Raw genomic sequence first — 15,444 nt, forward strand, 5'->3', positions numbered from 1 at the left:
TGACACTTGTAGGGGTATAACGCTATGATGTAGAATATAGATAAATACTAGTATTGTGGATGGAATGAAATTTTTTGCTGTTATATTATCACAGATATATGTTACACAAAATTGACATTGTTCTTTTATTGTTCTTTCCTATCATATATTTTTTTGGCTGAATATTACAAACGGTTTTATAAAAAAAGCCAAAATTGTCACATAAAGTATACAAGTTCTCTCGATTACAAGTATTCATATATCTTGCCTGATGAATTTGAACTAAAAAGTATGCATATATGCAATCTATATTTCCAAGTGCTACATTTGAAAACATGAAACATTCAACTGTCCTGTGACTAACTAGAGAAGAGGTAAAAAATACATCTGTACCTTTTGTGCATAAAGGGTACACCAGTGGTAAGAGGGTACAATTACATAAATAAGTATAGAACAAGATGTGTTTGTGAAACACTGATGCCCCCGTATGGCAGCTTATGGCGAAGGTTAAAGTTTCTTAATTCCAAGTCAAACTCCAGGTCAAGAAATCAAAAATGTTGGTATACCCAAAGAAAGGTCTTGTCTCAAGGAATATACCTGTGAAATATGAAAGCCCTAGTACAAACCGTTGAAAAGTTATGGCGAAGGTTAAAGTTTTTTTCAAAGTAAGTAAAACGGCAAGGTCAAAGTCAAATGGTGCCCAAGGGAAGTTCTTGTCACAAGTGATACACATGATCGTGAAATGTGAAAGCCCTAGAACCAAACGTTCAAATGTTATGGCCAATGTTAAATTTTGTTAAAAGTAGGTCAAAGTCCAAGGTCAATGCCAAAATTATCACTTGGTATCCAAAGGAAGGTCTTATCTCAAGGAATGTACATGTGAAGGATGAAAGCTTTAACACCAACTGTTCAAATGTTATGGCCAAGGTTAAAGTTTTTCAAAAGTAGGTCAAACTTCAAGGTCAAGGTCAAAGGGATATGGTTGTTGTATCTAAAGGAAGGTGTTTTCACAAGGAATGCATATGTGAATTATGAAAGCCCTAACACCAACTGTTCAAAAGTTATGGCCAAGGTTAAAGTTTTTCAAAAGTAGGTCAAACTCCAAGATCAAAGGGCCAAAGTTGTTGGTATTAAATGGAAGGTCTTCTAAAAAGGAATGCATATGTGAAGTATAAAAACCCTAAAACTAACTGTTTAAAAGTAATGGCCAAGGTTAAAATTTTTCAAAAATTGAAGTAGGTCAAACTCCAAGGTCAAGGTCAAAATTGGTATGCAAAGAAAGATCTTGTCACAAGGAGTATACATGCAAAGAATGAAAGACCTAGCTTAAACTGTTTAAAAGTTATGGCCAGGGTTAGTTTTTCAACAGTAGGTCAAACCCCAAGGTCAAGGTTAAAGGGTCAAAGATGTTGGTATCCAAAGAAAGGCCGTCTCACAAGCAGTACACTTGTGAAGCTTAAAAGCCCAGGCTCCAAGTATTCAAAAGTTATGGCCAAGGGACGGACAGGGCATAAAATATATGCCCCCGAATCTTCGATTACGGGGGCATAAAAATTACGTGTGGACAGAACAGAAACTAAAACTTTTGGAAATTATGCCTGAAGTGTTGTCCATTATAACTTTGCTTAATTTAGTAATTTTCAAGGCCATGACTATATCACCCCTTATACCTTGATTTATCGTAAGGAATGGTCGTATAAAGCGTTGAAAAGGCGAATGTTTTGAACGCACACATTGAAAACGGAAAAGTTTACGCGCTTCGATGACAGACTACTTTTCGTTTTTATGCCCCCGTATCGAAGATTCGGGGGTATATAGTTTATGCCCTGTCCCTCCGTCTGTCTGTTTGTACGCAAAAACTTTAACATTGCCCATAACTTTTGATTCGTTCGAGCTATGGCTTTCATATTTTTGTGTATTCCTTCTGACAAGACCTTTCTTTGGGTACCATCAAATTAGACCTTTTGACCTTGATTTTGGAGTTTAGCCCAGAATTGCAAAATATTACCTAACTTTAACCTTGACCGTAACTTTTGAAGGGTTGGAGCTAGGCCTTTCATACTTCATATGTGTAATTCTCGAGACAAGAATTTCCTTTAGATACCAACAACTTTGACCTTAACCTTGGAGTTTGACCTACTTTTGAAAAACTTTAACCTTGGCCATAACTTTTGAACAGTTGGTGCTAGGGCTCTCATACTTCACATATGTCATCCTTGTGACAAGACCTTCCTTTGGATACTAACAACTTTGACCTTGACCTTAGAGTTTGACATATTTTTGGAAAACTTTAACCTTGGCCATAACTTTTGAACAATTGGTGCCTGGGCTTTCATACGTCACATATGTTATTGACAAGACCTTTCTTTGGATACCAACAACTTTGACCCTCCGTCCTTGACCTTGGAGTTTGACCTACCTTCGGAAATTTTTAACCTTGGGAATAACTTTTGAATGGTTGGAGCTAGGGCTTTCATAAATGTACTTCACATATTTATTTCTTGTGACAAGGCCTTCATTCGGATACCAACAACTTTGACCCTCTGACCTTGACGTTTGACCTGCTTTTGAAAAAACTTAACCTTGGTCATAACTTTTAAAGAGTAGGTGCTACAGCTTTCATATTTCACATGTGTATTGTGAGAAAGCCTTTCCTTGGGCACCATTAATTTTGACCTTGATGTTTGACTTTCTTGTGAAAAAACTTTAACCTTTTCTATATCTATTGAATGGTTGCTGCTAGGGCTTTCATATTTCACAGGTATATTCCTCGAGACAAGACCTTACTTTGGGTACCAACATATTTGATTTGCATTTGGGAAAGTTTAACCTTTTCTATAAGTTGCCATACGGGGGCATAAGTGTTTTACAAACACATCTTGTTTTTCATTGGAAATTGCTGATAAAAAAGTTGTACAATAATAGCTGCACAGTATGGTACATGCATTCAGTTATAACTCGAAAATCATTCATAATAATTTTACACTGATGAATAAATCAAACTGTAGCACTGTCTCCAATTTGAGTTCACATACCTCATGAAATGGAACATAAAAATTAATATGGATCAAACGAACAGTAATCAAGCTCAAAAGTCCATTGAAACAATACAAAGTGGGAGCAGAGAAAACACGGACCTCAGAAAACATCAGAGATAGGATCAGCTGCCATTAAGGAGTAAGAACCCCCTGTCGACTGGTTACACCTGCCGTGTGCTCCTTGTCATGATTGGGCAAACGGGAAAAAAATCGTAGACAATTCAGTGTGTAAATAACTGCCTAACAATATGTATGAAAATTGTCAGTCAGCATTTGACTTACTGATAGATTGTATTTGCTGACAAGGTTATTGTTTCGACCATAGAACTTGCGAAATATTAACTTTAAACGAGACTGTTGATATCCTTGTTTTATCAACTTCTTTGTTAATAGTTTGCCTCGTTTTAGAAATTGCTCGTACGAAGAGCATCCTTTTGCGTATTGTATCAACTGGGAAACATAAACTCCAATTCAAACTCAACATGCTCAATATTCAAAACCTCGTGGCAACTTTGTATTTACTTAGAATTCTAAAAGTTTTTTTTCCAGGAAAACTATAAAAACTAAAATTGTTTCCCTTGCAAAAAAACCTTTTTTTTATTCCCTCGCAAAGAAGTTAGAAATGAGTGTGTTGGTTACGGAATTTATGCAGGATTCATATTGGAATCGATATGCTCTTTTGCGAGGGGATACTCCGCTTTGCGGTGCCCTTGTTTATGCAGAAATAATCCACAATCATCTGCATTTGGTTTTTAGGTCTCATAACTTTTTCGATACCTAAGAGCATGCTGTGGGTATAATCATTTTTTAACTCAGACAGACTACTGGCAAATAAGTTGATTATACAGTGATATCAACAACCTCGTTTAAAGTCAGCATTTCGTACATTCTTTATTCCTTATAATGGCTTTGTTAGGAAATAAATGTATAACGTGTCATTGGGTCGTACTTTTACTGACATTTCATACCAATTGTTAGGCCTTTGTTTTATACAAAATTTGACCACGGAATATTCTGTCTTTCTGATCAATACATAGGGATGATGGCAGGTGTGACCGGTCGACAAGGAATGCTTAACTGTGCTAGGCACCTGATCCCACTTTTCGAATTTCCAGGGGTCTGTGTTTTATGCCCTGTTTACAGATTTGTGTTGTTTGCGGGTTTTTGAGATCGACTACTGTTCTTGTCTTCACCCTTTTTGTACCCCCGCTCCGGAGGAGAGGGGATATACTGTTTTACCCTTGTGTGTCTGTGCGTAACAAATTTTCGTCGCAGTTTTCTCAGCAACTACTCCTCACAGATGATTGAAATTTTAGCACACGCTGTGTTTAGGCATGCCTTTTTTTGTGTGAATCCGATGTCAGCTTCCTGTTTATCTGTGAGTCTGTCCGTACCATACATAACAAATTTTGGTCGCAGTTTTCTCAGCAATTACTCACCATAGATGCTTGAAATTTTAGCACACTCTTTGTTTAGGCATGTCGTATGGTGGGATTCATTTTTGTACAAATCTGATGTCAACTTCCTGTTTATCAGTGCGTCCCTCCATACCATACATAACAAATTTTGGTCGCAGTTTTCTCTGTATCTATCTGTATCTGTATCGCAGATGCTTGAGAGTTAAGCGCACTCTTTGTTTAGGCATGTCATATGGCGGAATTTATTTTTGTACGAATCTGATGTCAACCCACTGTTTATCCCTGTGTCTGTCCATAAATAAATCAGAGCGGGGGTATTATTAGTGAGCATTGGATCACAGACTTCTTGTTATCATTATAATTTAATGATAGTGTAACATATGAATAATGTATTTCAAAGTCTGTGTTTTATGCCTTGTTCACAGATTTTTTTTTATCGTTTTTAGATTTTGAGATCGATCACTGATCTTTATATTCACCTTTCAAATTATTATAACTTAATTTATAGTGTAACATACGAATAAATTATTTCAATGACCGATACAACATGTAAAGAATCACCGAAATAAAAACATTTTCAAGCACACCAAATGCTTTTTTTCATAGTGTCTTATATCTGTATATCAAGGCAAGCATAGTGAGCCATCGCAAACAAGTGGCACACCGAAATTGTCTTGTAATTTGATATCCAGAAATGCAAGTCAAAAGAAAGGCATCATGTCAGTCTCTTTGAATTGATGACAACATACACGTCCAAGAACGAATTCGATGACGATATCGACGATATTATAACGATATCTATCCTGATCAGTACTATGAAATTGGAAATACTGGATACCATACAAGACTTAGAGCTATGTCAATATTGTCGATCGTGAGAATATCATGACGATATCGTTTCGATATCTATAATGAGTTTAGAAGTTGAGGAATAAATAATTTTACAAGGCCTCAAGCGATGTCGATATCGATTCATTATTGGCATTAATATGTAAATAAATAAGGATGACAAACAGAGGGTTAGGGTAAGGTTGTGGATTAGGGTGAAAGTTTGTTAAAACATTATGGTTAGAGCAATGATGTATCGATAAGATATTTTCAAAATCGACACACATACACAATGGCAAGGTTCCAACCAAGGGTTGAGCAAGCATGATTCAATATCGAAGCAATATCGTCGATATCGACACTACAGGGAAAACTTCATAAAGTGATAGTTTTCAAGTAACTCACATTTTGAAAAACACAATATTAAGGGTGGTAACCATAATCTATTGAACAATCATAATTCGATATCGGCACGGTATCGTGGATATTGACAGTAAGGAAAACTTCGTAAACAGAAAGTATTCTAATATACGCACACGTATAAAGAAATATTGTAGGAAACTATAAAAAACGTAACTTCATCGTGTCTTGGACATAACTCGATGACAATGGCGCAAAAAGGCCAATGATATGAAAGACTCAAACACAAGATGAAATCGGGCTTCCTAAGAGCATCTTAAATGCTAAAACAAAGTCTTTAAAGAATATTATACTTGAAATGATTTTAAAATTTCAAAAAATCTGTTTTTATGTGTAAGATATAACATGAAATTTTGAAATTTACCTCCAGTATACTGCATAATATTTTATCTTAATGCAGAACTTTAATACATAATTTATAAAAGCACTTCTAATTAAATAAAAATACAAACACCAACTAAATCACTATATTTCGCCTCATTAAATATGTACCACGACATCGCTTGTACCCATTGGTAGACTTATGTAAATGAGTAGAATAATGATTCTAGAATTGGCCTTTGATAATGAGTTTGTGACGCTTTCTTTTGATAAAGTAGATATTAAGCTTTCTGTATTCCTATTATCTAAAGTTTTATACAAAGGACGAGTGCTTTAACCGCATTGAAGGTTTAATTTGAACAGTAATTAACTCTTGTTGGGAAGGGCGTTCTTGTTACTCGCTCCAGCCAGGTCATTTGGGGTGAAACTTTGATGATGTACCCGATCTCATGGTAGAACAGAGCAGGATCAAGATGACTCTGCATCGCATATTTTCCAAAGCATCATTAAGTTTAATTTGGCTCGACATCTATAGATGAGGACGTCTCCAATGGATAAAAAAAATGTAACTAGGAAGTAAAACCCACGGAGAAATAGAAAAAATAAAGTCTATGAATAGTGAAATAGACTCATTCAAACAGGAAATCGCTTAAACGTATTGTTAGTTATTGATTTTATGACTTTAATATCCTGTGATAACGAACTTGCGATCATTTACATGGATGTTTACAATTAAACAGTCTTTTGTCCATTTCTGGACAAATTACAAATGAACGGGTTACGTAAAGCTTTAAAATAAAGGAAATTCTGAATAATTGTTCGGCATTGCTATGTTCTCTGTTTCGTTAAACGGAAACTGGAAATTTAAAAATCTTTTTCGGAGAATGTATGTAATAAACGAGTAGAACCATTTCCACTATAGTCATTGTTTTTATAAAATTCCAATCCAAAGACAAAATCCTAAATTGAAATTACGATATTTTCTACCAATATTCAAATCAATAAAAAAAAAATTAAATTGAGAAAGCACAAACAACTGTAATTTTGGTGTCCATTTTCCATTTGAGATTTACCATAATTATCTTGATAGTTTAAATTTATATAAAGTAAGACTACTGTATATTTTAATTCACCATTCATTTGTCATTACATATGGATTTTACATTTCATTAAAATCAATAGTCAGGCTTTTCATTGTTTAAAGAATTCATGTGACTATCAAGATTTTACATCTCGGAAATTTCCCAGACAAGCAATTAAAATAAAGGTAACATTACATTTATATATGTATTAAGTGATTGGAAGGTCTTTCAATGACCTTTCAATTGGCATTCGTTGACCTTATAGTTACTTTCAGTAGTTTTCTGAATCATTTTACATATAAACAATATTTTACGTTTCTTTTAGAAGCTAATAAAACATCATTAATGAATAGCTTGATTTTGTTTTTATCTAGTATTTTTTAACAGCTGTAATTCTGTTTATTAATTACATAAATTGAGGTAGTAAAAATTTTGAATTTCGATTTTAAATAAACGCTGAAAGTACATGGCTACAAGAGCATGCTCCGAGTACGATCAATATTTAAACACAGGTAGGTTACTTAAAGCTGAACATGATTCATAAAAGCAATGTGTCCGCCATTTTTGTTCGGATTCTCGCTATATCTGAGGACCCCTATATAAAGGGCCTGACTTGGACTCTGTTCAGTATAATCAGTCGACACCGGTGTAGACGGACGTATGCTATACAGCACTCGGTAGCGACAAAAATAACTGTAATACCTCGTCTAATGCAGGAAAGTAAGGTACAAAAGAGACTTACAATTATAGTTGTACAGGTCAGTGCAGTATACAAACAAACACAGATCTATACACGTTACTACAATAAGATGTAAACAAAGGTAATGCAAGATAACCTGCACGAACACGGGTCGCCATTCCACGCCGATACCCGTGACAATAAAGCAGTCAGGTGTAACGAATGCGAAGAGTATACCCTGGTGTTGATGTATCGTAGATATAATATCGAAAATGGCGTATGCCTATTTACGAGTCGTGTTCAGCTTTAAGAAATAAAGTCCTTGTTATCGTGAATGTTGCAGGATAACCTCCGAGGTCGAGAAATGTTGTCTGAAATATAAAAGCCGAGGCGTTAGCCGAGGGTTTTATATTTCAGACAACATTTCGAGACCGAGGAGGTTATCCTGCATCATTCACGACAACAAGGACTTTATTTCTATTCTTCTAACGGCTCTAAAATACAGCTGATCGTTTTCTCTATAGAGAAACGAATTAGGTCATCATGTCGCAATTTCGCTGTTCCATTTAACACCAGATGGTCAATCGATTGCATAAAATGCAGACGATTTCAGCTTTCGTTGGGTTAAAAATATCCTTTAATATTATTTATAAATTTGTTTGTAACATATATTGATTAATTTTCATGAATATAAAATAACAAAACCAGTTGTCTATTTCATTGTTTTATTCACGGGAGTGTAAATATTGTGGGGAGGTCCGTGGGACAGCCCCACTTGGCTATAAAAACGGATATTTATCAACTGTTTCAGGCGATACACACGTTTAGACTGCGTAAGACGACTCATCGATGTGGTCTAAATAAGTATTAGATTCTACAGTGAAATATTTATTTCAACTCAGGTTTGACATGTGTTTCTGATCTGATAATTTTTTGATGACGTTCGTGATTTATTGGAGAATAATGTCCGCGGCATTTCTCTGATCTCGGCAATAATCGTAGTAGAATAACAGATAAGTTGATGTTACACAGACTTCAACAACCTCGTTTAAAGACAGCATTTCAATGCTTCTGCTTCTAAGTCTAAATTTTATTGTCGTTATAATGACCTTGTTAGCAATCATTGTGTCGTATTTTGGCTAACATGTTTCATACCAATTTTAGGCCTTTGTCCTTTGTGTCGCCAGCAGAGCAGAAAGACACTTAGGGATCACTTTACCTGGCGTCTGTCACACCCTTTATCTTGAAAACTGTAAGAGGTATGGATTTGCACACATATTGCTTGGCATTAAATTGGCTTTTGTAAAATACCTATACAAATGGTCGCCGATCTCTTGATCTTTGAACATGACCTTTAACCTACTTTTCAAAATAGTTCATTGTGCCGATATACAGCATATCTTTAACATTTAAAGGGTAAATCTATGTTATTTAGCATGTGCATTGTTTGTCATGATAATACTACAGTCCACTTGACCTTGCTTGACCTTCTTTGAAAATATACTCTTGGATGGTTGATTTAATTAGCCTCCTTTATATTTTGAGATGCGAGATTTTAATTAATAGCATTTATATCACAAGTTTATGAGTTCAAGACACTGTACTTTGAAACTGACGTGTATTCTATACAGAGATACCACACAACTATAAAACCGTCACGTAGTTCAGTCGGTAGAGCGCTCGCTCCGTGATCGGAAGGTCGAATCACGGCCGCGACTTACCTAAGTCGATAAAAATAAGGTAGCAATTGTTCCTTCGCCAAGCACTCGGCACTTTGAAGTGAAAGTTGCAGATCTTTCGGATGAGCCCTTGAAAACCGAGGGCCCGTGTCACGGTAGGCGTTGGAACGATAAAGAACCCTAACTGCTCAATGGCCCTGAGTGCCGAGTAAAGGTCTAAATTTGAAGCCCTTCAACGGTATATGGTGACGTCTCTATATGAGTGAAAAATTCTCGAACGGGACGTAGAACAACATTCTATCGATCAATCCACCCCTTATTTTTTAAGCGGAAGACACTTAATTCTCTGAATTAGCTTGTTCTCTTTAGCTTTGGGGGTTGGGGAAACATATTTCTATTTGATTATCAGATTTTATCAAATTAATTATATACTATCCATATTACTATTTGTGGATTAATGTCCGTTGCAAAAAAAAAAAGAGAAAACAAAAACAACCCACCCCACCCCTCTAAAAAAAAAACAAAACAAAAAATATAAACTGCCCCAAACTGAAAAATCCTACTCAAAGAGGGAGAGGGGACCTTTCTCTAACTTTTCGGTCCATTTTTTAATGTATAATGCTAGTAACCAATAAATATCTGCCCATCCTTAGAACACTGTGTATTACCGACACCGGATATTCTACCATCGAGGCGAGGGGCTCTTTAGATATGAACAGGAGAGATATTTTATTCATTTTATTTTACAAAAATTTCGTTCATATAAATGTTCTACATATATTTCTGGCATAAAGAAGACACTACACTTTTAGAATCTGTTCATACCAAAGCGTTTGGCAACGTCATTTTATTTTTACGTATTCAACATGCTACATAGTACCGGAGAAAATTCAAGCTGCGAGAACTGGAGGTGCTTCTTATATATGTTTTTATGCTTAACTGAAAAATCAAAAATCGGTTTATCTGTAATTGTTTATCATTCAAATACCTTGCAGGTACAGTATAACTTGTGTCAGCATTGATTGACTGACTGTATGTTGTGTTGTTTTACGTCCCATTCGCGAAGGAACAGTTGCTACTCATTTTTTAACGACTTAGGTCAGTCGCGGCCGAGATTCGAACTGACGACCTCCCGATCACGGAGCGAGCGCTCTACCGACTGAGCTACCGTGAACGGTAATTGTGTCAGGAAAGAATGCTTTTAATGATGAAATTAAACAAAACTGTTTTTGGTACTATACGGCAAATTGAGGGTAAAACTACGGTATATTGCTAATTTGCGCATTTCAAAGTGTAAGGCATTTTGCTTATTGTAAATCTTTTTGAAAAGATTATTTTATTTTATTTCAGATATCATGACAAGGTTTGACTGCTTTTATTGCAAAGAAACGGCGTCCTCCTTTGAGGATATCGTCACCCATTTTATATTATTTCATAAAACACAGGAAATAAAGCTAAAGAAAAAGGAGAAAATTGTTTCACACTCCCAATTTTTGTATCATACCAGAGATCTGCCAGGAACAAGGGCGTTTGATAACAATACACGATGATAAAGAGAAAATACATTTGTCAAAACCGGAGATTGTCTGAAAGACAGTCTACTGAAGAAAATCACTAAATTGTCAAATAATTTCGAGAACAATTCAGAAACTTCTGAACTATTAGCACACGAATCTAATTAAATTGAAAATATCGAAGAGAAAGATAAAACAAGAGGCCCAAGGGCCTTAACGGTCCCCTGAGTATAATACAACAACTTAGAGGATCCATAGAATATAAAGTAAACTGGTAGATGAAGCTTTGTTGCCCAAAAGCAAGAGAAATAGGATGATCAGGATCAATGAATTGATTAGTCTAATATTTAGTAACAACTCATATTAAAATTAAATTCTAATCTGTCCCCAATTTATCACTATCACCATGCAGACTGTTAACAAACTATTGGTAATTCTGTACTATTTTTAACCCCAACTTGTTATCTCTCACACTGGCCTCTCTTGGTCTTTGAAAAACATTTTAATAAGTTATTTTTGTCTCAGTTTTATTATTCAATTATTTACAAGTCTATCTATCATTAAAACTATGAAAGTAGTTTTTGTATTATACTATAAAATTTCTTGCACAATTCTCTTATTCTATTAACTTTTCAAATACATTATTTGCATTAATTACCAAAAGTGAATTGCAAAGGGTAATAACTTCTCTCAGTGGGATACAAATTAATAGAGCCCTGGCAAGGACCTGAACACTTGAGCAAATGGTCCAGATGTTTAAAAATCTGGTAAAAATATCCTTTTATTAAAACTATTACTCCGTTTGCCTTTGATATGCCAAGGAGCAGAGAAGATTTTCAAAGAAATCATGCATTTTCACTACATGTACCATGACTACAGATTCAACACAGCCCTACCCAAACACCAAAACCCATGACCCAGGTTCATGAATTTCACAAATTTGGAAGAGGTACCCTCATCATCATAACTCTGCACTTAGTTGAAGATTTTCAAAGAATTAACACATTTTAACTATATTATCAATAGACACCCCCCCCCCGATGAGAAACACAAAAGCCCCTCACCCTGGGACCATAAATGCATTTTCACTACGTAATTAAAGAGCCCCTCCCTAACACCAGAACCCCTGACCCAGGGGCCATGAAATTCAAAATTTTGGAAGAGACACTCTTGCTCATCATAACTATATACTTGGTTAGTTTATATATTACCAAGGAGCAGAGGAGAAGATTTTCAAAGAATTAATGCATTTTCACTACATAATCAATAAAGCCCCATCCCAACACCAGAACCTCTCACCCTGGGGCCATGAATTTTTCAATTTTGGAAGAGGCAGACATGCTCATCCTAACTATGTATTCAGTTAGTTTGTTTAATACCAAAGAGCAGATAAGAAGATTTTCAAAGAATTAAATGTATTTTCACTATATAATCAAAAGACACCCCCCCCCCTTACACCTGAACCCCTGACCCAGGGCCATGAAATTCAAAACTTTAAAAGAGGCACTCTTGCTCAGTAAAACTATTAATTTATTTTATTCCCAGGAGCAGAGGAGAAGATTTTCAAAGAATTAATGCATTTTCACTATATAATCAAGAGAGCCCCACCCTAACACAGAACCCCTGACCCAGGGGCCATGAATTTCATAATTTTGGAAGAGGCATTCTTCCTCATCATAACTATGTACTTAGTTCATTGGCTAAATACCCAGGAGCAGAGGAGAAGATTTGTAGAGAATTAATGCATTTTTACTATATAATCATTAGAGCCCCACCCTAGCGCCAGAACCACTGACCCTGGGGCCATGAATTTCAAAATTTTGGAAAAGGCATCATTGCTTATCATAACCATACACTTAGTTTGTTTAAATAATATCCAGGAGCAGAGAATAAGATTTTCAAAGAATTAATGTATTTTCACTCTATAATCAATAGAGCCCCGCCCTAACACCAGAACCCCTGACCCAGGGGTCATGAAATTCACAATTTTGAAAGAGGCATTCTTCATCATCATAACTATGTACTTAGTTCATTGGCTAAATACCCAGAAGCAGAGGAGGAGATTTTTAAAGAATTAATGCATTTTCACTATATAATCATTAGATCCCCACCCTAGCGCCAGAACCCCTCACCCAGGGGCCATGAATTTCACAATTTTGAAAAAGGCATCATTGCTCATCATAACCATGCACTTAGTTTGTTTAAATAATACCCAGTAGCAGAGAATAAGATTTTCAAAGAATTAATGCATTTTCACTCTATAATCAATAGAGCCCCGCCCTAACACCAGAACCCCTGACCCAGGGGTCATGAAATTCACAATTTTGAAAGAGGCATTCTTCATCATCATAACTATGTACTTAGTTCATTGGCTAAATACCCAGAAGCAGAGGAGGAGATTTTTAAAGAATTAATGCATTTTCACTATATAATCATTAGATCCCCACCCTAGCGCCAGAACCCCTCACCCAGGGGCCATGAATTTCACAATTTTGAAAAAGGCATCATTGCTCATCATAACCATGCACTTAGTTTGTTTAAATAATACCCAGTAGCAGAGAATAAGATTTTCAAAGAATTAATGCATTTTCACTATATAATCAATAGGGCCCCACCCTAACACCAGAACCCCTGACCCAGGGGTCATGAAATTCACAATTTTGAAAGAGGCATTCTTCTTCATCATAACTATGTACTTAGTTCATGGGCTTAATACTCGGGAGCAGAGGAGAAGATTTTCAAAGAATTAATGTATTTTCACTATATAATCATTAGAGCTGCGCCCTAACACCAGAACCCCTCACCCAGGGGCCATGAAATTCACAATTTTGGAAGAGGCATTCTTCCTCATCATAATTATGTACTTAGTTTATGGGCTGAATACTCAGGGGCAGAGGAGAAGATTTTCAAAGAATTAATGTATTTTCACTATATAATCATTAGAGTCCCGCCCTAACACTAGAACCCATGACCCAAGGCCATGAAATTCACAATTTTGGAAGAGGCATTGTGCTTCCTCATCATAACTATGTACTTAGTTCATTGGCTAAATACCCAGGAGCAGAGGAGAAGATTTTTAAAGAATTAATGCATTTTCACTATATAATCATTAGATCCCCACCCTAGCGCCAGAACCCCTGACCCTTTGGCCATGAAATTCACAATTTTGGAAGAGGCATTCCTCCTCATCATAACTATGTACTTAGTTCATTGGCTAAATACCCAGGAGCAGAGGAGAAGATTTTCAAAGAATTAATGCATTTTCACTATATAATCATTAGATCCCCACCCTAGCGCCAGAACCCCTGACCCTGGGGCCATGAAATTCACAGTTTTGGAAGAGGCATTCTTCCTCATCATAACTATGTACTTAGTTCATTGGCTAAATACCCAGGAGCAGAGGAAAAGATTTTTAAAGAATTAATGCATTTTCACTATATAATCATTCGATCCCCACCCTAACACCAGAACCCCTGACCCAGGGGTCATGAAATTCACAATTTTGAAAGAGGCATTCTTCTTCATCATAACTATGTACTTAGTTCATGGGCTTAATACTCGGGAGCAGAGGAGAAGATTTTCAAAGAATTAATGTATTTTCACTATATAATCATTAGAGCTGCGCCCTAACACCAGAACCCCTCACCCAGGGGCCATGAAATTCACAATTTTGGAAGAGGCATTCTTCCTCATCATAATTATGTACTTAGTTTATGGGCTGAATACTCAGGGGCAGAGGAGAAGATTTTCAAAGAATTAATGTATTTTCACTATATAATCATTAGAGTCCCGCCCTAACACTAGAACCCATGACCCAAGGCCATGAAATTCACAATTTTGGAAGAGGCATTGTGCTTCCTCATCATAACTATGTACTTAGTTCATTGGCTAAATACCCAGGAGCAGAGGAGAAGATTTTTAAAGAATTAATGCATTTTCACTATATAATCATTAGATCCCCACCCTAGCGCCAGAACCCCTGACCCTTTGGCCATGAAATTCACAATTTTGGAAGAGGCATTCCTCCTCATCATAACTATGTACTTAGTTCATTGGCTAAATACCCAGGAGCAGAGGAGAAGATTTTCAAAGAATTAATGCATTTTCACTATATAATCATTAGATCCCCACCCTAGCGCCAGAACCCCTGACCCTGGGGCCATGAAATTCACAGTTTTGGAAGAGGCATTCTTCCTCATCATAACTATGTACTTAGTTCATTGGCTAAATACCCAGGAGCAGAGGAAAAGATTTTTAAAGAATTAATGCATTTTCACTATATAATCATTCGATCCCCACCCTAGCGCCAAGACCCCTGACCCTGGGGCCATGAATTTCAAAATTTTGGTAGAGAGCTCAATGCTTATTACAATAATGCCAGCAGTTTGACTGCTTGATGTCCAGCAGTAAAGAAGAAGATTTTTTTAAAGAATGCATTAATTTTGATGGTTTTAGCCCCACCCCTCAGGGGGACAGGGAACATGAA

The sequence above is a fragment of the Saccostrea echinata genome, unplaced genomic scaffold, assembly GCF_033153115.1.
Source record: "Saccostrea echinata isolate AGI-Se365-2 ecotype Australia unplaced genomic scaffold, CSIRO_AGI_Sech_v1 ptg000001l, whole genome shotgun sequence".
NCBI lineage: Eukaryota > Metazoa > Mollusca > Bivalvia > Ostreida > Ostreidae > Saccostrea > Saccostrea echinata.